Source organism: Pelecanus crispus, chromosome 2 (assembly GCF_030463565.1).
Source record: "Pelecanus crispus isolate bPelCri1 chromosome 2, bPelCri1.pri, whole genome shotgun sequence".
In the NCBI taxonomy this organism is placed as follows: domain Eukaryota; kingdom Metazoa; phylum Chordata; class Aves; order Pelecaniformes; family Pelecanidae; genus Pelecanus; species Pelecanus crispus.
The window spans coordinates 54,737,617-54,764,879 of record NC_134644.1 but is presented as its reverse complement, the minus strand read 5'-3'; positions in this window follow the sequence as shown (position 1 = coordinate 54,764,879).

The window sequence follows — 27,263 nt, the reverse complement described above, 5'->3', positions numbered from 1 at the left end:
TCCTTGTCTTTTTAAATTTCATATAATTCTAAGTCACTTCCAAGAAAAATTGGAGACAAATCAGCATTGCTACAAAGGAAGATTTTTTTGCAGGGCAGTGAATAAAAGAAAATTTACTAATATAATTGACTTTTAACTTTCAAAAAGCCTTTGACCTTATTGCCCACAAGAGGCTACTGAGGAGATCAGTGCTCTGATCCAGCTTCTGCTTTCATCCGCAGCATTCTTTATTCATGTGACGCCCCATTAACATTAAGGGACCTAGCAGTCTGCCCACATGAAAGAAATTGCAGTCAGTTCCTACACAGACACTGATAGGGTAATATATGATAAAGTGGCACTGAGACTTGAAATACTATTCCTCACTCTAAATGTTTCCTTGTTTTCTGCTACTTGCCTGACTTTCTTTTGAGGTTATAAGCCCTTTGGGGCAGAGACCGTTCTCCACAGTGCCTAGCTGTAGACTGAGTAACTAGCTCCTTGTGCTTTACAGACATGTATGAAATGAGGTAGGTGTGTAACTGTCTGCAGAATCGGGGCTTATTTGTGCATTACATCCTGGCACAGTGCGCGGTGCCCCAGAGTTCTGGGTTCCATAACCGTAGAGATAGTAAGTCCTAAGGGACCTCTCATTGTTTGAGAACAAAGCAATATTTAATTAAACTAAGAGGAAACTTAAAACCAATGCAACCCTTTTTCTTAGCTCTTTTTACAATAGCGTATAACTAATCCATGGAACTTACTACCTCAAGATACTGCCAAGCCCAAGTGTAGGGGGTGGTGTCAAGGATTTGGTTAGGGAAGGGCACGGCTTACACGTGAATGGCGTAACTTCTCCCCCATCTAAGAACTACCCAAGTGCAGTCTGAAAAGATGGCTGTTTCATTCTCTATAATATACAAGCCAAGTTGAGGCACTGCCTATAAGGGTATCATCCCTTCCACCTCCAGGAAGCAGTGATGGACTCATCTGGATTAATGGCAATGTAATATTTACTGTCATTGGAAAGATCACTCCTTCCTATAGTCTAAATTTTTCTCTGACTGTTCAGGATTAAAAACTTAAGAAAGAAAACAAGTGACTTGATGGTAGCCGGAATTTTTCACGCTCAAAGGAAAAGCTCTTCGGAACCCTTTTAGGTTACTGATTTACATTACAAGGGCTCTGTCAGATACTTTAAAAGTGTTTTATCTTCTCTTGCATAAAGTTTGTGCCAGCATCTCTAATTTCAACTCAGGACAACACAGGCAGAAACGTGGATACAGGCATCTCCTGGCACATACTCAGATAACTAGCACCTGTGCAGTAAGCGTGACATGCTCCAGATACCTCAGATTTATATTCACTTGAAGTGCAGTTGATCTGTGTATGTGCGCTGGCCATTTATCAGGACAGCCATCATTTGATCTGCACTACTGCACATCCAGTCAGGTTGCTAGCTATCCCGATATCCCAGACATGAGGCCAAATTCCTGTTTTTCTGTTTGAACAAAATTTAGGAGGTGAGGGCAATAAAGGACACGCATGGAAAGAATTAAGATATGTAAGTGAATACCCAGCTTTTTATTACAGAAGGGATGGCTCTTCCACTAACCGCTACTGTGCTGTTTGTCTCAGAGTGCCTCCCCAGCTCCCAGGACGTGGTGTGAGAAAATGGCAAGGGCAGAGCAGAGCAGCACTGCTAGTTCCAAGCCTTCTTCACCACACTCCGGGCATGGCATGGCCCAGCACCGCTGCCTTCTTCCAGTCACATCTGAGGCACAAGGGATGGAGTTAGGAGTGGGTTTATGGCAGAAGTGTCCGGGTGGGAATAGGGTAGGGGGAGCGCAGTGATGAAAATGCTTGGAATTAGCAAGGCAGCTCCTCCCCTTGGAGGAACTTGGAACTCAGAACTCCAGTGTAGCCATTGCCTCCTGGCAGTATCCCTCCCAGCACTGTCCGCAGCATTTCTCTCTCCCCCACTACCATATGCCCTGTGTGTCAATGCTGCACAGGTTGAAAATAGCCACATAAATAATTTGCAAATTGTTGGGAGAGCATGCAAGGCCGAGAATGTGCCTTCGTGAGGGGGAAGAGGAAAAACTGTTAAGAACTGCCAATCTAAGGATTATGAAATGTCTAATCTTTTCTTAGCTTCTGCTTTATAGCTTTACATATAAGGCTTATTATTATTCATAACAGAAATTACCAAATGCTTGCTAAGTATTATCCAGTCCATAGAAAAGAAACCATAGCTCTTCAGAAGAATTTATCATTTTTTAAGTTCGAGTCCTACAGGTTTGCAAATGTCACTGCACATGACTGGAGACTTACAGACTCTTAACTAATAACTTCACACATGAACAATCCCAGGGAACTCAATGCGTCTACTCATGTGCATAAGCATTTACAGAAACAAGATCCAATTCTTCTGGAAATCCACGTATTTTGTATATTTACAGTTTGTTCCATTGTCTCATGTCTGTTGTGATGACACTGTCATTTATTTCTGAGTGGCAACAGGCTGGTTTAGGTTTTGCTTCCAAATACTTTGTTTCCAAATGTTTCTTTACACTTGTTTGTCTTTTTAGGTGTCATGCTGACATCTGTACTCTGGAAAACACAACCTTCTCAGCCTGAAATGCTATTCTTGTAGCTATAAGATTTTATAATAGCATGATATTTATCTCTGTCCATTAAATATCACACTCTTATTAAAGAACCTTTTTACAAGTTCTTGAATATCATAAGGAGAGTCTCAAGTCTCAGTTTAAAGTCTCAAATGCTTGTTGCTCGTATGTGTGGAGCTTTACACCGTGTTCTGTAGTAATGTCTCATTTATGATAGCAAGATACAATAAAATAACCTAGGAGTGGTATTTTGCCTGTAGTTCTTGATGCCTTGGCTTTTGGTGGTTCTAAAAATTGGAAAGGGTAATTTCAGCCTACATGTTACGTAAGCAATAGGGATTAAACATAGTTAAAATTTAATTCAAGCCATGCCGAAGTGGTTGCAGGAAGAAGAAAGGCCCAATTTCCTCACAGTGACACTTCAAAGCGAAGTCTTAGTTGTGTAAATCTGGATGCTCCGGTTCCAGCAAGGGTAGGAACCATGCATGTATTATGTAGGTCAGCTAGCTGCAAGAGTTGCGATCAGCCTTCTGCCTACAGAGCGTTTGGCGCTTTCGCAGCAGCACTGCAGGTTACGTGGCTCCTCCTAAACCTAAGGAGGATCCTGGGACTTCATTCACCATTTGTGAAAACCATCTTCTGTAAGCTGTCGTGAAGCTCATTGCACAGAGTCGGTTGCTCTGGTCAGTCTTGATCCCTACAGTAATTTCATAACAATATAAGACTGTTTTTATATTTACACATAGTCTGCTGCCTCACTATGTTTTCCTGAGTGCCTTTTGGACTGCTCAGCCAGCTACTTGTGCACCAAGTATGCCAGGTATTTTTTTCAATTTGCTGACACAGACAGTGTTCCTGCTGAGCCTTATATGATTATTAACCAACACTTCATTTTCCTCTAAGGATTACAAAAGCCTTTTGGTAAAAGGGAACTTCTTGACATCCATCCAGTATCTAGGTGTTACTGTAATACAAACTGTCTTTAAAAGCAGTATTTCATCCACTTCCATTCCATTTTTGCATCTTTCATTGTAGTGGTGTGAACTTGAAATGTTCTTCATTAGTTTGTTTCAGTGAGAGTCTGTGGCAAGACATGGACTTGCTGCAAGATTCCATGGTCTTAGGACATGCGAGCCCTTAAGTCACGTAACACACAGGGTATTGCACATCAGGCTCCATTTTCAAACACCTGCATCATCACACAACCTATGAACACCTCTTAAACACCATTAAATATCCTGAATAATTACTGAGTCAAAGACTCCCGTCCCCTTATTTTGCCAGCTTGCTTCGTCAACATTGTGTTGGTGTCCAGAGTGTTTCTCTGACTTCTACAAAGTGATCAGTGTTCAGCAAACACCGACCTGAGGCGTCAAAAGGGGAACAGGACAGCCACAGACATAAGGGAGTCTGGTCACATTCTTTGGTGGAAAGGTATTGTGGTTATGATTTTCTTTTAGCCCTACACAGCAGCGGATACGTGGGAACGGAGCCCTTGCATGTCAACTGCAAGATGTGATGCCAGCTTACACTTGGGAAAATATATGGCACATGCTTATGAGTGCTTATACAGGCAGCTACCTAACCAGATGTTAAAGCAATGAGTAATAAGGAGAGTCAGCAAGTTACTAAGCAGCTATTAATTGTGTGCTTCAGTAATTAGCTTCTGCTGAAAACCAGTTTTCCACGGGCCACAATTTTAGGATGAAAATAAAGAGCGAGTTAAATGACAAGCACATAAACATGCTGTGGTTAACCTTGTCAGTCAGTAGATGGCTGTATTGCTTCTAGCCATCTTCAGGGAAGAAAATTGCATTTCCATGGCCAAGAAAGAGAGCGCCTTTCCCCAGGGATATAAGGAGCCACTGACAGTGCATGCAGAGCTTTGCACTTTGTTGTTTTAAAATGGTTCAGTTTGCACACAATATTATTCCTCTATTTATTTTTATGTAATTATTTGTTAGTTGCACAAAATCTTTTTAACGCTCTGGTTGAGCAGTCTATCTGTTGCTGTTTTGTACAAGTTAGCTGAAGTAATTTTCATCTGCTCTTGACATCGCCTTAATTTCACAGCAACAGGTTGCAAAATCACAAATAAGCTACTATGGAGGAACCGGGTATTTCAGCCATTTAAAAGTGGGCTGTGAGTTTCTTCAGCTGTGTTGTGGGCTCAGATGTGACCCATATGCATAGTCACTGTCCTGGTTCCTTCTCATTCTCACCTGGTGGCCTAGCAATCGTACGTGTGAATCGTTTCCTGCCAGTTTAAAACATACCGACATTCACATCTCAAAAAAATACAATTGCTTCATTGATGAGAATGAATAAGCACAGAGTTCGAGCTACTCTTTCCTTCCAAAAAACTGGTCACACCAAATTGGAGTTGCAGGAGACTGCCAGGGCATCAGGAGGAAGCTTGCAGTATTAGGCTCTCTCTATTCTGCAGATAAAAACAACATTTCAGTTACCCAGAAAATCTATTAATGAGTTTTCTCATGCATTAAATGACCATACAAAGCCCTCTTCCCCTCTGCCCTAAAAACACAAGCCAGCATGATGCCAGAAGAGCTCAGTGGTGGAGGAATTTGCAACAGGCACAAGGAGATTGTATTGCCTGCAATGGAAAGAAATGAGAAAAGAGACAAGTTTATTCTTCGGCAAGTAGATGAAAATAAGCAGCAGATGTAGAAAGCTCTGGAAAAAAAAATAGTAAACACTCTCAGGTGCACATGGGTTTATGTTCACAAGGTGGTGATATTATCGGAGTTCTTGAAGTGCGGTCATGGCACAAGGAAAGCAGCCTGTAGGCAGGATCTGCAGTCCTCTGAAAGCACTGGGAATGTTTTTATGGGTTTCAATAGCCCACAGAGGAATGGAGCTGCCAAATGTCATGCATTTCACTCAGGCTAGCAGGGACCTTCTCACGCTGGCCTGGCTCTCAGCTGGGTTCTCAGGCACTCGGGCTGGCAGTGGGAAAATGTGGCAGGCTTTTGGCTTGTAGTTCTGTCTTGGGGCTGCTAGGGGCCCCCGTGGCTCTATCCTGAGGCACGTAATCATGTCCTGTCTGTAACTGGATTATGCCCCTAAGCAGTGGACCTGATCCAGGCCAAGGGAAACAGGATAAAGGTTCCCAAGCTGACACATCTGTAGCCATTTACGGTGGGATCCCTTCCAAAGTTTTTCTCCACAGGTCAAGTAGCTTCTACCTGTAGAAAGTCCAAGAGCTAGAGCATCCACTGCTTTCCTCACCCAGCAATGTCTTACCCATCCAGCATACTTCTGCCACTGAAATCATCTGGATCCCATGTCTCTCTGCTACCCTACCGATGGTACTGTCAGCCTTGGCGACCATCTCTCCCCGTCAATCCCCTTGCTACTCCCCAGCAGCACCCACCCAGTAGCCCTCTCCAGCACCGCACTACCCCGCACCTCTGCTCTGCCATGGCTTAGAGTGACGTGTGTTGCTCACTAGTCTGAAAATTGTTTGCAAGCATCTGGAAGCTTGCACACAGGGAGTGGGGCACCTTTTGGAAGTGCTGTTTCAGTCCCAGTCTGGGCCAATATAATGAGGAGAATAATAATAACAAAATCAAAAAAACAGTAGCAGCTGAGGCACATCAAACATTTCAGCTCATGGAAAATGCCTACAGTCAAGGACAGCATGTGGAAGTGAATGAGCAGGGTCTGGAACAAGATAGAATTTACATTGCTGTAGGTTCCATGCTGGATGGTAAAAAAAGGCAAACATTGAAATAGCAGGGGAATTTACCTAGAAAATGCTGCCTTACGGAGCTGTAAGAACATGGAACGTTAAAATTTCACACCCAATGAGGGGTCAAGAAAGATATTTAACCTTTCTTGGACTGTACACATACGAAAAACTTGTGTTAGACGGTTACAAGCTTTAAAGAAAATTGACCCATTTTGCTGTTTAAAATATTCTGAGACTTCCATGGAGACGTATCTGATGCCACCTATATATAATGACCTAGATTTTAAAAACAGTTGGGAAGCAGACGTCTGGAAACCTGCTGTGAATTTTAAGATTTTCCATACAAAGATCGAGTGTAAACTTGCAGTTTAATTTCACTTAGGAAAGACTAAAATGCTTTTAGGACTTCTCAGTTATATAATTAGGATCGTCTTGTTTGGGAGATGACCATGAAATGGCAACAGAGCCATCCTTTCCCAGCCAGATTCCTATCTTAAAGGACGCTCAGGTAAGCACAGGTCTAAAGTCATTACTATCTAATAACCGTATAGTTGTCTGTATGCCATATCTTAATATGCTTATTAGTAAATGGGTGTCAGTGTCACAAAATTCACCAGCACTGTTAGTGCCTGCCGGCTGAGTTATCACAGTGACCGACAAATGAAGCGGCAAAGACAGTGAATTACTTTGCCAAGATGAAGCACTCAGAATAAAACAGACGTGATGATCAGGATGAAGCAATTTAGAGGATGGCTTCCCCTCTCCTCAGATTAACAGGCTTCACTCCGCAGGTTTGTCTTCCCAGCTATATTCGCTGGAACTCACTCAACCATCCAAAGCACGGACTATGTGAAGTGGCATTTCTAGAGTTCAGCAGGCAGGCTGCCAAAAGAATCTCCTCTACTCCTATTTTAACATGAATTTCTATGAGTTGGGGAAACAAAATTAAGCAGTCATGTAAAAGGGAATTGCTGGCAGAAAATATTTGGGAAAAAAAAAGAAAAGGAAACTGAAATGTCTCCTTTTGGATTTTAAATAGGAAAAATATCCCAGAGCCTCATAGGCTCAGGGATCCAAAGGTCGGTAGAAACAATAAGTAGTAAGCCTTAAAAAAATAAATAATCTAGTAGGCGGAAAAAAGGAAAATTTGTAAAAATAAGCAAAAGCAAGTTAAAGGGTAATTAGTGAGATAAATAATACTGAATTCCAAAAAAATATTTCGGCTGACAGCAAAGGGACACAAATATGTTTTTAGTGGAAGTCGACCAAAGATAACTAAAAACTGGTCCATGGGAGCATAATTGGCTTGATTGTCACAGCTATTTAAATAATAGTTTTGAGATTATGAAAACAGTTGTGTGATACTGCTGAAAGGGCTCATTAAAATAAAGCAGGCCTTTCTGCAGGCTGCTAATGAGAGTTTCCTAGGAAAAGGTTTGATTACAGTTTGTTCTTGAAAACCTCTCTGCACAGCTTTTGGAGACCAGTGTACACATGGAACCAGAGGAAAGGAGAATTAACTATCTGCACTTTTCTCCCACGGTTTCATCAAAACCTTAGTGAATTACAGTCTCTTTATAAAATCAACGCTCATTCTGCGTAATCCCCTGCAAGTGTCACAAGTGCAATCCCTGTTACACAAACAAGCATGACTCCAGACACAACAGTTATGTCTTGAGAAATATCAAGCTAGATCATCTTTCACCAGGACAAATAAAGACCAGAAAAGATAAAATACTATAAAAGTATGTTACCCATTTTAGTAGATGTCAAGGAACAATCTGCGTTACAGTAGTAATGCTGAATGAAGTCAGGGCTAATCTTAAAGTAATTACTGTTGTGCAGAACAATACACTAGAAAACGCGTGCTACGAATCCAAACATACCAGATGCTTGTTAAGATGAATCTTTGCAAAAATGAAGTCCAGCGCAATAGCTTTTACAGCTTCAGCTTCTCAGAAGAACATGCTTTGAACTACCTCCTGTAAATATTTGGTGGTTACTCTTGCAACTCTTCTTATCTCCTGGCTGCAGTCCTGTTAGTATGAGATGATGTTCCTTGAGTCTATTTAAGTCCAGCGTCAGAGGGGACTTCCACCTGTTTTATGCTGGCTCCGTGGCAGAACACACTGGATTTGGATGAGGCAAGCATCAAGGGCATTTGAGTGGCAACTGGAAGGACCAGGTGGAAACCCCTGGCAAAGGAAGGCCTGCAGCGGTGCGGTGGACACGCAGAGCCTGAGCAGAAGGCAAGCAAAAGCTAGGGATGGAATGCTGCCAGACCTGATGTTTTAACATCACCTGAGTAACATCCAGTAATTTTCACTTAACTGTTCTTTCTGACAACTGCAACACAGAGAAGTTTTGCCAAAGCCTCACATTCTTAACTGCACTTTTGCAGTGGAGAATTTAAACCTTACCGAAGCCAGGATGGTACTGCTGGCAGCAGAATGAATGAGTTTGGCGCCTGATTTTTTTTAACTGCAAATGGAACTAAACTTTTGTTAGTGTATATTGTAATTTCCAAAATTGACTAGTTATTGCCTATCATGTATTCCAACTTTATTTAAGAATAACTCAGGTGGTAAAAACATTTAAAGCCACTTAACCATCTTACAGCTTTCAAAGTTGTCTTCCCAACAATTTATAGTTCATGCCCTCCACAAACATGACAAGAGTCAATCCCCAGAAGTTAAACGAACCACATCCTCTGTGAATGTACCAGCCCCCAGCCATCTGCAGAAGGCCTGAGAAAATAGAGCTAGTAGTATAACCCAGAAGGTCAATAAACTGATTCTTTCAAACCTGCACTATTTTGGAGTCGGAGATAAAAGCCAGGATGTGAGCTTTCTCAGGCTGTTGCTTCTCTATCCATAGCTGCACATTCATAAACTGTCTAAAGACAATTCAGGTCTATGTAAAGTCTTCAGCTTTTCACACTTATTTGATATTTCCTAATTACAATTCCCTTCAGTGACAGGCGGATTGAAATTCCTATGATCCCTGTTGTAGTTGTTTTGCAGGCTTCCTTTATCTACACAAACATTTCCTGTTCTGCTTTCTCATCCTCCCCCAGTGTCCTATAATGTCTTCCTATCATAGTTTTTTTACCATTTCTTTCACTTGAGTCCAAATTGATTTTCACTAGTGACAGCTCTGTGATATATCTTGCTTTAGAAATACACCATGGCTTCTTACCAAGTAAAGAGGTTTTCTGTGTGCTACTAAATGCTTTAGATAAAATGTGTAGCATAATGTTTAAAATTCTTGACTGCATCTTTATTTGACCAGGGCTTGGGCGCATCTGGTTCATTGTATTGTTGTGATGGCACCACTCTCTTCTGCACGCTCACGACATACAGAGGGTTCTTGTTGCACAGGAGATCCTCTCAAAACCAGAATTAACTTTCTTTTACCACTACTTTTTCCCCAAAAAACTGTTACGCTAGTATTCCAACCCTTTTGCAGGAGCCGTTCCACAAGTACAAGTTCTACATCGTACCCTTTTGTAGTATATTTATGCAATTCGTTTTTACACCTGGGTAGGTGGTTATTCATAGAACACCATAGGTGTGCTTTAGATACTGTTCAGGTGCCGTAATTCTCTGCACTTTATACTTTACCGCTATAATGGTTTACTATGGAGCTTGCAGGCTGACTGAGAAAGTTACAGACCACACAGCAAAAACAAAGGGAAAGACCGAGGCCATACAGCGCCAGTATGGAAGTTAGTTCATTAAAGTCAAGTCAAAGTCAAGCCAAAAGAGAGGAATCTTAAGGAGGATCTTAAGCCTTTGTTATATGGAATAAGGGAGGCAGCACATCCTGAGAAAGATCTGGGAAACAAGCCTGAGTGACATTTGTCTATCCTCACCCTCACTGTTGTGCTCTGACCCAAAACCTTGCCTCCTGTGGATTGCTTCGTCCATTCACCTCTGCTCTGTCTCCCTACAGGCCTTAAATCATATTAGTCACTTTTACAGCCGTTGCTTATTATCTTCCTTTCTAGACATAAAATCTATGAATATCCCCCAGCTACCAGCATTGGCCCTGTCCTCCTTACCAGGTCCCCCAGCCTCTTCTTTTTTCTATTCCTTCCATTTTGTGTATCATAATCACGTGCAGTTGGTCTGCAGCACATTTTGCTGCCAGTCACCTAAACCTCACCTACACTACAGCCCAAGGAACTCTCCCAGTAACACTTAAGAGGGCTTTGGGCTCCCTTTGGTGCTTTTCATTGCAAAATTGTACAAGCCTGATCTTTTCCCCTTCCCTGAAGGCCCTTCATGAAATACTAGTTTGCAGCATGTAACTGCATCCTTCTCTGCAATGGTGAGGGACTCCATCCTATACACCTGCAGGCACTTCTGTTGGTGGGTCTCAGTTCTCAAGTAAGAGTGCTCATCATTAACTCGTGTGCATTCCCATCATAATTGTCATTATTGTGTATGGCCACTGAATAAAAGACACAATTTTCTGCATCACTTCACTAAAACAAGGGCCGGGTTTACCTCAGACCAGCGAGAAGATGGGATGTGGACACTTTTTAGCATGCTGGATGTCACTTAAGAGGAAGCTGTTGTAAACACGGCTTCACCTAGCTCTGAGGATTGTGTCGGTCCATCCTGAGCTGGAATGTCTCTCCTATAGCTATTCCTATACTGGAATTAGTGGATATAATAAAGCAGGAGATGAGGGAAGTAATTTAGCAGGCAATATATCACTGTTGATGGAAGGTATAGAACAGACTATTTCAGCTGGAAGGGACCTACAACAATCATCTAGTCCAACTGTCTGACCAATTCAGGGCTGACCAAATTAAAGCATGTTATTAAGGCCATTATCCAAATGCATCTTAAACACTGACTAGCTTGGGGCATCAACCACCTCTCTAGGAAGCCTGTTCCAGGGCTTGACCACCCTCTTGGTAAAGAAATGCTTCCTCATGTCCAGTCTAAACCTTCCCTGGTGCAGCTTTGAACCATTCTCATGTGTCCTGGCACTGGATACTGGGGAGAAGAGATCGGCACCTGCCTCTCCATGTCCGCTCCTCAGGAAGATGGAGAGAGCAATGAGGTCGCCCCTCAGCCTCCTTCTCTCCAAACTAGACAAATCCCATGTCGTCAGCTGCTCCTAAGAGGACATGCCTTCCAGCCGCTTCACCACCTTTGGTGCCCTCCTTGGGATGCATTCAAGGACCTTCACATCCTACTTAAATGGTGGGGCCCAGAACTGCACACAATACTCAAGGTGAGGCCACACCAGTGCTGAATACAGCGGGATAATCCCCTCTTTTGACTGGCTGGTTATGCTGTGTTTGATGCACCCCAGGATGTAGTTTGCCCTCTTGGCTGCCAGGGCACACTGCTGACTGCTGTTGAGCCTCCTGTCGACCAGCACCCCCAGATCCCTTTCTGCAGGGATGCTCTCCAGCCACTCCTCTCCCAATTTATACTTGTGCCTCGCATTACTCCATCCTAGGTGCAGAATCCAGCATTTTGACTTGTTAAATTTCATCCCATTAATCAAAGCCCAATGCTCCAATCTATCTAGATCCCTCTGCAAGGCCTCTTGTCCCTCAAGAGAGTCAACAGCACCTCCTAGTTTGGTATCACCAGCGAACTTGCTAATGGTGCATCCAACTCCTGCATCCAGATCATTGATAAATATATTGAATGAAACTGGCCCTAGAATTGAACCCTGAGGAACACGGCTGGTGACTGGTCACCAGCCAGATGTAGCCTCATTCACTACAACCCTTTGAGCTCTGCCCGTCAGCCAGTCAAAGCTTGAGCAGACAATATGCATCCTGCGATCTTTTTTAAAAAAAGCAAGCAATGGTCTTCTGCATTTTTTCTTTTTTTCTTTTCTTTGCCAGATGAATTTCTGTAGCAAATACGTGTTCTTCACACTCAGTCTCTTCAACTGACCTGAGTTTCATTTCAGTCATGACAATTACATCATCCTCTCCCAGCAAATATCCTTGGAGTGGTAGGGAGGGAAATACAGTCATTAATGGGGTTGAACCCTATCCCGTGGAAAGCTGAAAAGAGAAAGATCATTGTTCTGGTTTAAAGCAGCTACTGAATGTGGAGTCACTAAGCTGCAGGGAAATATGTTCTGACACGTTCCCATTTGCCTTTGCAGCTCAAGAGATGCAAAACTGCATGGTGGACTGGTTAACGCTTCTGAGCAGCCTTCTGGTCAGTTTAAAAGACAGAGCATTCCCATCTTCCACCTTTAAGAGCCACAGGGATGAATGCTGCAGTCCCAAGAAGCAGGTTGGATTAAGACGGAAGGAGTGTAAAATGGCTTCATGGGTGTTCAAACACTGGTCAGAATTAAGTAGTACCTGAATGCTGATATTCTTGATACTCTCTCATATATAATATCTCCTTAGCAACTGATGGAAGGAGGGGAAAGTCGTGATTTCCTTAAAGTGCTGTACCATCTGTCAGCTCTACTCATCTTTTCTTCAAACTTATTTTGAGTTAGCTTCTTTTCTCCTTCTGACATTCACTGTTCCCAGGCTTGGCTATAGTTGGATGATTGTAATGTTCAGTATGGATTATGAGATAGATATAACTGTTCATTTTAAAAATCTGAGGTATCTCATCAAGTGACATCCCATTGACGCAAATATTGACAACTAGCTTTCCACGAGGGGATGTGAAGCAAGGAAGATAACCAATATGACTCTGGGGAGTGCAGACAGTTTTCATCGTTAGAATGACCCCACTGATCCCAGATAGCTTCTGTGGAAAAGCAGCCAGATCTTAAGTACATTTGTGTCAAAAGCTGCTGATAAACCTTGCAGACTTTTACCAGAGATAAGAGGATCATATTGCACAATGGCCATAAACCATGCTAAGAGAAGTTTGGATTCCTGTGAAAGATGTGCATTACTGAACCGGGATTTTTCATATTTTTCTTGAACTCAAAAAATGCAGTGATTATACAATGCAATAAATATGATTCTTTTATATTTAAATGTGATTCTTTTATTGAGTAACATCTGGATTATGTCTGTGGGAAGAAATTATGCAGCTTTTCAAATCCTGTGCCTGTTTTATTAATTTTAGGTTCACATATACTTTTTTTGGCTTTTTAATTTTCTTTTTGCTGTCAGTAGGACTTTATTTTAGGGTTTTAATTTTTGGACTTCCCCTCTGCAGTCTCTCTCTTCAACAGAGCACTAACCCTCAAGAGGTTAAAATGACAAAAAAGGCACATCCTCATACTATCAGGATGCTAAACCCAGCTGAGCAAAGCAAAGCAGAATGCAGATGCAAGACAAATAAAATATGCAGCAAACTCAGAAGGGAAAGAATAAAGAAGTCAGTATGGCAAACAGTGAGAAACTAAACAAACACATTCAAAACACAGCCCACGAGGGAAGCAAACACGCACCAAATACAATGAGAAAGGAAAAGTCAGGCTCGGGCCATCCCCACTCATTGGCAACACATGAAGAGAGTCAGCAAATGGAAACTGCACGGGTTTCTCCAAAAAGAAAGGCATGATTTTTCAGAAGCAATTCTGAGGATGGAATTTTCTTCTTCCCATGAAGCAGCAGATCACTTTGTAAAAGTTAATCTCTCCAAAAAGTCAAGGCAAATACTGGAATGTGGTTTAGTGTTTTGTCTTCTGGGGAAATGTTTACCCCCACTAACTGGGGGGGTAATTGGAAAGAAAGTATTCTAAATTATCTGTGCAACTTCAAAATTTATCTTTTTCATTGTGTCGTGTGCTGGCAGTAAAGCGAAGTAACTAAACATTGGTGGTTCACGGGGGGAAGGCAGGAATGGGAAACGTCAAGAACAGCTAATACATAAGTCCCAATACATGGATGTTATACACACACCTGGAGTAAAACATGCATATGTACGCACATGTGTGTGTATGCACACACCTCCGCCACGCAGACACTGAGGCAAGAGGCAGAAAGACAGGAGAAACAAACAGCTTAAGCGCTCTGGGCCAATGTTCACACATGTTAGACCTCTGTCCCAAGCCCACCCACACCGAGCCCTTTTTGTCCACTTTGCTAGTCTTGAAAAATCTGATGAAGAGCCCTGGCATGTGGGAAAAAGCCACTGGTTTGCTAAAGCTCTTAGCGGTTGGTCTGCTCTTTTAATCTTTCGTTAAATGTGCTCACAGCCTGGAATACATATTTTTTTATGTTTCACAAATTGAAATCAAAATAAATAAATAGCTAAAAGGAGCTTGCTGGAAATTTAAATTATCTATGTGTTGTTATAATTCTGCTAGCAAACAGAGTTTTTCAGAGGAGAGCAGACAGGGCTCAGGGCTTAGAAGAATGCAGAAATAAGGCAGCAGGGAGCTACATCCTATGCCACCAGCCCAGCACCTATTACTAAGGTGGTCAGACAGAGGCAGCAGTGACATATTCTGAGCTCAGGAAGATCTCTCATATATCACATAGATGGAACGAACAAAATCTAAAAAGATGTGTCATTTTAAAGGATAATGAATAAGGATATATGTGCCTTGTTCCATATTCCAGAAATGAGCAGCTATTCAGAACGGGGAACTGAATACACCTATCGCTTCACATTGCTTTCAATTCTTCTTCCATACTTTTCACAGCCAGAATAACTTAATGGGAAGGTGACACAGGTCACCAACGTAGCAAAAAGCTGAATGTCAGATGGTGAGGAAAGAACCAAAAATCATCATGATAGAAGCTCTACCCAATATTACATGGCTGTAATATTATCAAGAGAATCAGAGGCTTGTGCTTCCCTGAAGCAAATGCTGTCTACAACCAGCTCTCACAGCATTTGAACTAGGGGAAATGCTGATGCAAACAAGACAAAGCAAAATGAAGTTCAAGTAAAGACCTATTGCCGAGGGGTGGAAAGGTTTAAGCACAATAAACACCTCAGCTTGACAATGTAAATTCTGCAAGACTCAAACAGAAAGGGGCAATTACTGCCTTATGTTCCAGTTCTAATCTTAAATTATAGGATAGTTTCCTAATGAGGGGGAACATTGCCAGAGACAGCTGTGGTGGATGGAAGGGAACACTGTGTGTAATTACAGATCCATGCACATCGGTGACAGAAGTTCCCAAATTCCAAGGGGAAACACCTTCATAATGTTTGTTTTTACAGAAGCAAATAACATTCTCAATTTGCAATGGAATGGAAACATTTGAGTATGTGAGCCTTTAAATGGGATTGCAGCCCTGCAAGTTAGGAGGCAGACTAAATTGGCATGTGTGAGCTAGTGTGCTGGGATCCTAACTCAGACTGGGGGTACAATAATGATGGTCAACTAGAGAAATGCAAGATACAGCAGTGGCGATCGAGGGAGAGAAAAGAAATAAAGAAACAAGGAGACAGGTCTTAGGCAGAACATATGATATGGCAAAGTCAAAACAAACTTGTTCCCTTCTTTCAGGATTACTCCTAGCAGCAAGGGCGTTGAATGTTTCATACACTTTCTTACTACACAGAGCATGTTACTGGAAAGACCGAGAAAACGATTCTTGATTTAACATGGTTTTTTTGCATTTGTGAGCTATACAGTCAGAGACAGTGGTTTACAACATGTGGTCTGCAGACTCCTAGGGTTCCACAGATGGCTTCCAAGGGCTGCAGAAGAGGTAACTAAGAAACAAGCTGTTGTCTTGTCCCTACCCAAGGGTCTGCATCTCTCCTACAAAGCTTATAGGGATCTACAAGTGAAGAAAGCTCAAAACCACTGCTTTTACTCTATTACTGTTACACAAAAAGAAATGGATGGTATTTTTCCAATTAATACTTCCATGGATGACTCAGCTCCTAGTAGCATGATATGTAACTATATTTTCAGAGTAGCTCTGCTTCAGCCAGTACACAGAACAAGAGCTGGTCGTGTAGTGAGCAACTGTTCAATGATTTGTGTTCTCCTGGTTGTTTAATGGGGCTTCAGACTTTACTGTGCTCTATTCTTTCATTTTGCTCTGAAGGAAGAATTGTTTGTTCCCCAAGGTACTTATTTACTGGCCTTCCAACGTTATAAGATCTGAGTACTTCACAAATATTAATTTTTTTTTTTTATAAAACTCCGAGGTGAGTGAATGAAAAATGGGGGAAAAGATAAATTAATTCTGGCATCCAATTTGAGATATTAAAACCTGATCCTTCTAAGCACTTGACTTTTTTTTGGTATACGGGAAAAACAGGCCTCACTGACTTAAGCTCTGAACACTGAGCACTTTCTCATGTCAGGCATCACGTTGATCACCGGGGAAATGAGGAGCTTCCAGGTAATCATATGCAAAGTCTGCCTGGTGTGCAAGGAGTTCTGGAGCAGTGGGACAGAGTCCAAGGCAGCATTTAAACCCCAGGGGCCATTTATCCACACCACATCTTCTCCTCGCCCTCAGGTTTAAGTCCTGTACCTCTGATTGAGCCAGTCCTCACCTCTGCTCCATAAACTTCCCACCCAGTCCTAATATTCTTGCTCAGCAAATCCTAGGCCCTACCAAATCCAAGATAAGTAGGCTGCAGACATTAGCCCCACACAGAGCTCATTGCCTGGACCAGCGCCGTTATCCTCTCCCTGTCTCGTCGGTGCTGTCCCCGCTGCCTTTCTCCCTTTCTCCTGTGCTACCTCAAGCAGGTTCAGCCCCAAGCTCCGGTGGTGGGTACTTCCCAGGTCCTCCAGCTTGGATGCTCCCTTCCCAGTGCCCTTCCAACTTCTGCCTTGCAGTTTGCTTCAGCTCTAGTGTTCTCCCCCTATCTCTGCTGCCTGTTTAAACCTCTCGCCCTTCCTCCTGCCACCTCCGGGGCCAGTTTACGCCATTCTAAGGCTCCTTCTCCCCAGCAGCTTCCCCTTCCCTCCACAGTGCCAGCCAGGGGATGCCGGCTGGAAACCAGGCTGTGCCCCTCACTCAGCTCAGATCTCGGCATCAAGCGTGACCTGCCACAGAGCCTCGTAAAAACTGTATGGGGGAAAATGGTATCTTAAATTTGGGCTGGGGTGTGTTCAAGGCAGACAAAATCACGGGGGAGGTTAGCTGCTAAAATTGTAAAGGTTTCTGTTGAACACATGTGAGCTGCAAACTTTCAAAGGGCTCTCTCTGCCTGAGCTAACTGTGGCTGAATTTGCTGAAGGAGTGTAAAAGAGAGAGCCCTTTCAGAAAGAGCACTTCTCCCTCCTCCCCCCACCCCTCCTGACTGCAAAGGCCAAATCCTCACTCCAAACCCCTTGGGCCTGAGCAAGATACAGGTTTCACTTTTATCCCGTATCTGAAACGTACAGCCACGTGTATGTAGGTGTACCTAGTGCAGCCAGGCGGCTCTGAATGGCTCAATTCTAGGAGCTGAACTCAGAAGTTATAACCGGTAACGAGACATGCAGGCAGCTTTAATAATACCTGGCGCCACCAGCGTCACCTACAATAACTGATTTAATTTGGAGAAATCTATACAAAAACTGTTTTGGTGAAGCCTACAGTAAACAGGCTTTTGTTTTACCCTCCTCCTCCTCATGTTAATTGTGACCGATACAGCCTGACATCATTGTAATCTGGGAACCAGATAGTTAGGAGAGGAATTGCAGCCACACCAGTACCTAGCTTTCATCTGACTTCTTTCTCCTCTTTGATCTCTTTAGCTGGCTAATTTAGAAGCTTGAATCAGCACCCTGCCAAAATAGGTTGTGCCTTTTTCTGTACCTGTGACCCTCAGAAAGAGCATTCAGTGTATTCACGTTCAGTAAAAAACATATTGCTTGTGAGTCTTTCAGCTCTGTTCATTTAGGTGACCATATAAATGTGTGCTGTATTCTACTATGGGCCCTTGTCTTTCTGCTTTTCCTATTTTAAAATTAATTGAGGGGGGAAAAAATATAAGCCTTGACATCACATTTTGCAAAGGAAGCAAATGCACTCCTCCCTAAAGTCTAAATGAATGGCCTTTTAAGGTGACTGCTGAATTAAATTCCTGAATGATGAAATCAACAGGCATGAGAAGGTTCTTATTTCCGAAAAAGAAAAAAGCTGCAGGGAAAAAGAAAAAAAAACACCCAGTAGTGTGATTGCAGGGCTGAGAGCTGAATAGGAGCTGTTTACACTGACTCAATAAAGATACTTTACTCAGCTTTGGTAGTAATGCAGCTTCACAGGCTGAAGGGAAATGGGGATATACGTATTCTGAGCCTGCTAAGCTTCTCTAATGTAAGACATGTGCATTTAGTTGAAATCCTGAAATACCTCACTAAGAAGAAAGATGATCGAAACCCCAAGCACATCTTTCTCTTTGTCATACATTACGTATTTGTGGCATACTTTAAGCAGTACTGTATGCAGCCGACATCGGTCTTTATATATATAACATGCCTGTAAGGTATGCAGCTAAACCCCAGTTTCTGTGAAGACCTAAAATACCCTTAAGACAGAGTAAAAATAATCTCATTAGGGGAATGGGGCATGTCTGGACATTCTCAGGATAGAAGCTCTACCCAAGCACAGCCTGTCGCTCTACCTTTGCAGGGGGAAATGACAGTGATTCAAACCGCCATGGAACACAGAAATGAAACAATCTCCCTGTAATCTTGAAAAAAAGAGCCCTAGACCTCCATGAAAGCCATAAATTCCCTAGAGCTCAGGAGGTCACTAGTGGTTGATTAACACTACCTGAGCTGTTTTCTATCATTTTTCACTGGGATATCACAGAAAGACGAGAACACAATGGACGTAAAATCTGGCTCCAGGCTTTTCCTTTCCTTATACTTGCTGCCCCAGTGCAACTCCAAAACCTGGGTCTCCACCAGACTTTCCTCCATAATGTCTTCCGTTGTTGAGATTTCCCTTGTGGCTGGAGTGTTGATAGCAATATGAGCTTTAGGGCAGGTGAGGTACTGTTACGCATTGGTGTTTTTTTTATTACTACATCAACCAGACTTGCTTTAAGTAAGGTTAGACCACACAGTGTTAGAACACTGATCTTAATTGTTCTTATCTTAATTGTTCTCAGTGTTGCTACAGGCAATGGTGCTACACCAGAGATAACCGAATGTTAGGGTAGGGTGGCTATTTTAGACAAGCCTACATCTGCAGGAAGGAAGGGAATGTGACACCTCTGTAAGGATCTGGTTTTAAGATAAATGAAGCAGAAAGCAGTGATTTTCCTTTTTTGAATGTAATTCCTCCTACTATCACAGATTTACAAGTGGTAAATTAATTACTTGGACAGTTCAAATAGGGAATGAAGAAGGAGCTGAATGACGGCTTGAAGACCTTCCATAGGTTAGTGACTTCAGTGGACTAGAAGGGGCAGATTATCACAACAGGCAGGGGAATACTGCAGTCAAAGCTACTTTCTGTGTCATTATCTGGAGCTAACCCTGAACTGGATGTCTCAGCAGGGGTTGTGACAGCACTACAATCTTTTAAGTTCTTCTGTCTCCTTTGCTCTCTTTCTGCTGAAAGAGTGAATTCTGAGTTTTGGACCTTACATCTATTTTATCCATAGCAACCACAACACTTCCCCCAGATTTGCTAAAACTCGAGTCTTTAATTTAGAACAAGGAAGATGGATCTTCCCCCTGATACTCTACTTCTGAGCTTGACTGAAATTTAGAAGTCAGCATCTTTGTTAGCATCAGGGCTTCCTGATGGCCCTTCCCATCTTAGAGCCTCCAAACTCTGGCTTAGCAACCCATGACCTTTGCTAGCAATCACTGGGAAAGCACTGAAAAAAAAATTGTTGAGTGATGACTCACTCTGTTGCAGTTTGGTTGCTTTATCATTTTCTAATGCTGCTGATGGGAAGATATTTTCTATTGAGAGAGGCTTGTTTTCCTGCTCCATAGGAACAATGATCCATAAGGATTTCCTGAGGAGTGACTTCTCCTTAGAGTGTGTGAGATTTCTTGTCTCTTACCTCCTGGAAGGCTAATTTAATTACCCATCACCCAGTTACTTACTACCTTCCTGTTCCCTCTTGCCTTTTCAACACCTTCTTTAACGCAGAGGGCTCCTCATAGGACACAGGCACTGGGAAACAGGGTGTGACTAATGAAAAGCCTTCATAAATCAGCTGTGGAGGAGGAAACGTGTAGGACTGGGCTAGAGCAATTAGGGGCTGCATGTGGATGACAGCATGGGGGACTGCACATGGAAGGGAGCAACGCTGCGGCATTGGTCCTGGCTCTGCTGGCCTTCTGTGTGAACTCCAGCTTGGAATGGCCACAGCTGATGACGAGGGTCACAGCAGAGGACTTCTTCCCTCTCCAATCAGAAACAGTACTTGGGGCTTCTTAAGAAAGCAAAGGCACAACAGCAGTCAAGGTTTATCTGCTTGGGCAAAAGGCCCAAAGCCACTAAATTCCTCTCCTTTTATTTACAGCCGTCGGTGAGGACTGCTCGCCTCTGATGATTGCAGATTGTAATGTTTCATTGCAAGCACAGCTGGCTGGTTTGGGCGGCTTACAGGCAGAGCTGCACCTGTTAGACTAGATGCTAAGAAAAAGGATGTTCTGATCAATACAGGGAGATTGTCTAATCAGTGACGGATTGCATGGCCAGAAGAATTTAAGACCATCCTGTGTGACCTCCTGCACTGACCATCGGTTGACTCCTGGTTGGGTGACAGAAAGTCTTTTAAGATTATGCCAAAGCTATAGAAATTACTCTGATCTGATGGGCAGTATGGGTAAATATATGTGTGTGCCTTGAGGTTGGCGGGGTAGAAGAGATGTCAGTCATACTGCATAGCTCGCTATTGTCCCTTTCTCTGCTCCCAGGAGGCTGGGAGAAGCAGCTGTATTGCAGGGATGCCAACCATCAGCAAAATACAACAATTGTTTTATGAGTTTAATGCTCTTTATATCCTAATTTATTTACCAGGGGCATGTGTAATGCTCAGTGAAAGCCAGTTTGCTGAGGAGAAAAGTCTTAAAAACACCCTTCCATTTGCTAATGTGTTATTTCTTAATAAATAGAAGTGCTGTGGTTTAGAAAATTAAAGCTTTATTTAAAAAAAACAAAACAAAAAAACCCAAAAAAAACCCCCCAAAAACAAAAAAAAAAACCCAAAATAAAAAAAAAAAAACACCAAAAACTGAGGGTGGGGAGGGAAGGGACAGGCAGGCAAAGTCCAGAATAGTGAAATACCTCCTCAGCTCACGCTGAGAGAAGAAAGCAGCAGATAAATGGGAGAGCAGGTCAGCCAGGTCTCATCTTCTTTTTCTAATTACTTGCCCCAGCAAGGATGGGGATCCCATTGCCCTGGGAGCGTACTGTCCCTGCCCCAAAGGCTCACATGCTGAAGGGTGAATGGTCACTTTGTGTAACCGTATCTGAAGGAGTTCAGTCTGATCTCCACGCAAATGCAAGAAAGCTGCTGGCTTGGTATTTGCTAGCTCAGGTACTGCTATCTCCTTTGTGTTTATGTACAGACATCTGTAATGGCTGCGACCCCACGGTGAGCCCTGCCAACCTCTGTACCAAGTGGAATTAATTGCAGGAGAGGGGCCCGCTGTGGAGCAGATAAGAGGGATCTAGAAAAGCGATGTGGAGGCCAGACAGCATTAGATAAATGGTGGTGAGAAAGCCTGCATTAATAGCACTAATGTAGCTGTGTTTCCTGAAAAGAGAGCAAGAAATTCCCTAGTGTAGACATACTTCTTGTTGGCCAAAAAGCATTCTGAATTCCTCAACAATCAGACAGGAAGTGGTAAAATCTGTCAGACAAAATGACCAATATGTTATTTTTTCCAATATCAAAAATATATTTTAGGTCATAACTATTAGAGAAAAGCATTTTGCGGCCAATCAGATTTATTTTTTCAGCCATACTCCATTTGTTGGTGATGTACAGCAAATGGAATTTCTGTACACAGAAATGTATTTTAAGAACTTTGTTTCAGTCCAGATCAGTACTCTACCTCATAGGTGCATTATTCATAAGCACTCACTGCTCTTTCAAAAATTTGCACAAATAGAAATTATGTGTTAGTATTTTCCCAGTCAAGTAATCAGAGCGAAAAGCAGAATTATAATAACCATGGGTTTTGTGCTGCCTATAAACAGCTGGAGGTTTTTATCACAGACTGACACAAAACATGAAAGGTAATTTCTGATTTAATTTCGCCACTTTGTGTGATTACTTTTGTTTAATTTCCTCCATGACTGAAGTCAAAGTGTTGACTCTGTATCACAAGAGGTCTACAGTCTTGTACCTAGCTTGGTTTTGGTTGGCCGTTCTGAGAACCTCCTACCAAGATTTCCCGTTGTCTCCATTTTAGAGGAGCTCTGTCTTTTCTCTGATGAGTGGACATTAGTAAGACCCACCTGGTGCTGCTTCCTGAGTTCAGTCAGCAGAGTAACACTGCGATTCCTTCCAGTTTCTTTGCTTGTAGATAAAGAGGAAGGAGGATGCTGGCTTTATAACTTCTCCCCATTGTGCCCCAGAGGTTAGGCACCTTGCCATATACAGATGTTATCAAAAAATGGAATCATTTTATAAATAAACTGTGAATTAACAGCAGTCTGGATAAATGTATGCTTTGGTTCAAGACTGATGTATTCCATTCTTTGAGAACATTCTGTAAATAAACTAAATGTTTTAATTTTGTACTTTGTTATGATTTATCACACTGTGGTTTATTTAAGTCTTTCAGTGCTCTCTCTTCCATTTGCTGAACTTTAGATATGGAATTAAGTACCCTTGACTGCACAGTCTTCCCTCTGTGTTCAAAGGAGAAGCCATGTAGGTATCACAATGGATTAAGACGTCCTACATTAAAAACCTGTGTCACTTTTGCAACTGTGTGCATTTATGCAATAAGACATCAGTAGCTAATGGGTCCATATAAGACATTAAGTTGAATGGACACTTTTTTTATAGCTGTAGTAATTACAAATACTCTGAAAAAGGCTTCTTTGCCAATTGTAACCCAAGAAAATCAAATACTGTTCTCTTGCAAAAAATGTTCTGCAAGTATTCAGCCATCTTACTCCATTACATGGCATTACAAAAATCAGCAACTTGTTTATTCATTGGAAGTTACATGCACATACAGTAGATCTTTTGAAGGTCCATAAATGCTGCTTTAACCTGCTTTCTGTCAAAGGCATGGCCTCAAGCTAAGAACCATCTCCATTTATCTGCTATGGACAGCCCATAGCACTAATAGATCCATAACCATAAAAATTCCGTGATCCCCAATTCTTTTATATAGAATTACAACCACCTTTGCCACCTTTTCTCTCTGGACTCAGCCACAACAGAGTTGTGGGGTGATCCACCCATCCACAGGGAAAGGGTTTCTTTTGGGAGACATCTCCCAAAACAATCAGGACCGAAGTCTCAAATGTACCCAAACCAACTTTTTCTAGAACTAGGGTTTTCCAGGAAAGAGTATTAATCGCGTTGAGGTATATTCACAATAAACACCTTCTGCTATTACCAACATAGCAAGTTTCATTTGGTATTTAGTTATGCCTTAAACTATTTATTTACTGTCTAGTTATGATTCATATAACTATATATTGCTGCCAAGTGAATTCCATTACCATGGGGATATTTGCAGACATTTTAAATAGTTGAGATAAATACAATAAAGTAGAGAAACACCAAGAAATAAATTGATATAAAATGGGAGATCACTGGCTCGCAAACTGCAATTAAATAAACTGAATTTTTGGACCAACTAGTCAACACAACAGTAACTGCATGAGCCACGTAATAATTCGCTACAGGTAGAACAATACTACGATTCTTTTTGCAATAAAAGTAGTCAAAACACTTTTTAAAGAAGGATAACTTAGGCAAATATTTGCTATCTGCACAACTGAACCCTCCTTCAGTAAAATTCAATTCTTCAGCCAAATGTTTCAAAGAAATAAGAACACACAGCAACTAGTCTTTAACCAAGTGTCATGACCAACAGACTGCTTCTGTTGCAGTGTCTTTGGTGAAGATGAGTAGTATCTGAAAACGGGCATGGGCATTACAAACACTCTTGTATTCATAAAACATGAAGTCATGCAACTAGGCATTCCATGTATTAAAAAAGTTTTTTTATTTAGCATATTATGTAACAGAGGTGTTCCCATGCACTCTGTAGAGCACAAGATTAACTATCAAAAAGTGCTATCAATGTATAACCAAACAGTACATGCTTCACATATATTCAACCACAGGTTTTAACCACGGGTTTTACAGAACACTGGGCATTACATTAGACTGTTAGGAAAAAAGAGAAGAAGAAATGTTGGCAAGGAGCTTAGGAACATCCTGAGTAGGAAGAGTCCACACTGCTAGTTAGTCCAAGAAGGACATTTAATGACCCCATGATCCAGAAGTGGGAAAAAACTGTTTTTTCATAAAACATACCTATGATATTATGCAAATAACCCCCAACCCTAATTTTTCTACACTGGCACGGATTACGTATTTTGCATTTTGTATGCACTGAAAGAACTGAGCCTGAAGTTTGGCTCTGTGACAAGCACATAATTTCTTCAAAAACTCTCTAACACTTTAACCTTCTGTTATTACAACAATACAAGAACTTTTCTTATCTGGAAGACCGAGGATATATCTTGGGTTATGCTAATGGATCTACTTTGAAACAAGCTCTTGAAATATTCTTGGCTTATATAGTGGATTCATCATCAAAAAGACCATTATCTTCCATTATGAATCCCAAATGTCTACATAACAGATTCTTTCAGAACTGTGCTCTATTTCTAGTATTGCTCAGTCATCACAACAAAATCACTAAGTACTGTTCTCCTTATGTAAAAAAGAAGTTCAGCATGATGTAATTCAGAATACAAATATGAAAAAGTAATCTGAACTAAGTTTTGGCATTTTCCTTGATCTACGTTTCAGTTTTTAATTTTTTCCACATTATGCGCCTATAATCTAACTAACTGGATTGAACTCTAATGTGTTTTGAGTATTTCTATACCATTACATTCATATTTTAGCTGTTTGTGGTTTTCTCAGAAAACATAGTTTTGAGTATTTTTTTTATAATAGACAGATTTGACTGTAGGGGATTGTATAACAATTGAAACCAATTGCAAAATTCCTACCGTCATCAGTAGCAGTAGGCTTCAGTCAGTTCCATGTGTAAACAGACACCAATCCTTACACATGGCTTAAGAAAAAAATTGGGTTTGCTTTTTACCTATTGATAAATGTTTAATATCACCTTTTGTTGCAAGGGACAAGTGAGTAGCTCTGTTGGGTTAACTGGAGCTACATACATAGGTGTGTTCAGCTTAATGTCTGCCACTAGATAAACTATCACCAAAGCCCGAAAGACAGGTACAAATAAGCCATCCTCTGACAAAAGCAGGACATAAAGCCAAGCCGTGAAAGGTAAAGATTGTATTCATTGGTTCTAGCCCAAGGGTTCAACAACTGTTCTGAGGCTAGAACATAAAGATCAAAAGCACATTGAATATCTGAAATTGAGAAGTGCAATTGAATAGCTGAAAAGAGACTCTCAGGAAGTGTAGGGTGGATGTTCTGGTGCTGAGGCACCAATAATTTTGTTCATACAAAGCAGCTGGTCAGAAAAACAGGAAGGATGGTCTGACTACTTTGGGCGAGTTACATGTGTATCCCTGGTAGATTAGGCAGGTGTGGAGGTTTAAGTCCTCTGTGTGAAGTGCTGCATTCCTGAATGGTCGTGATAAGCAATTCATTTCACTTAATCGACTCATTTAAGTGCCAGGTGCAGCCTCAAAGGGTGGATTAGGGAGCCCAGTCATGTGCAGGTCAGAAGAGTAAGTGCAGCGGTGGACTCAGGACCCGCTTACCCTGAGGGAGCAGGGTCCAGGCTGGTCCAACTTGCAGTATGAAGGGAGAGACTCGTCGCTTTGGGATGAGTTTGGAGAGGATGCCAGATTGTAGGTAGCCTGGTAACCGTGTCAGAAGATAGAGTCACATTTCTACAGGTAAAGGAAACGGAACAGAGTGACAAAGTGATTAAAATGCCAGTAAGTAGCACAATCTGCAACACTTTGCTTCAGTTGCTCAACATTTGTACCCAAGGCCTTGATGCGGCATACTGCTACCTCAAGTCTAATGTCAAGTACTAGGCATACTACTGCTTTAGCGTTTGCAAGGAAAAAGCCTGATGCAATGTTCCTAGGGTGATGTAGATGTCCTTTAATCAAAAGGGGACAACTGGAAAATACAAAGCCAGACTGCTGGGACCACAGTGGCACAGGGTACATAGTACTTCTTTCCTACCAGAACCCGTCATTGACTTTACTTTTGTAGAAACAATGTTCCGATATGAGTAAAGAGAATAAAGAGCTGACTACTGTACATAAAGAATTCATCTGTTTTCATTTTGTAATATTTTACCATTATTTATTTTATAATAATTTATTCCTGGAACAACAACAAAAAAAGTCTAGCATTTTCTTTTTAAGCTCATTAATTCATTTTAAGAAAAAATACTTTTCCTTTGGAGGGCATAACTCCTTTCCTTAAATTAAAAAAAAAAAAAGTAATAAAATGCCACATTGCATTACATGTCTAAGTTTTTTTTTTTTCCTAATGTAATATGCAAAGTATGACAGCAGTACCATATGCTATGCTAGGAAGCACTTGCTAATGTAAACGGGCAGTAAGCCCAACTTTCTGAAGGCCTTGCTCTCACGGCAGTGCCAGTATGAGCAGACCCTTTATGCCCCCCGGACTCTGCTCAGACACAACGGTTCATCAGTATATGTTCGGCTGCAGCACTGGGTATTAATGATTATACATCTAGTTATACGGAAAGTCTCTTAAGGATTTACCGAGACCTGTCCAACCCCAGCGGGGTTTACTTATTAACAAATAAACAAATGGAGAACTGGAATTACAGGACGCGTGCCACGCATAATAGCCTTGCTCCTGGTCATCCGAGCAGTCGCTGCTGGTGCCTGCAAGCGGAGGGGTGGAAGGGCGAGGGGC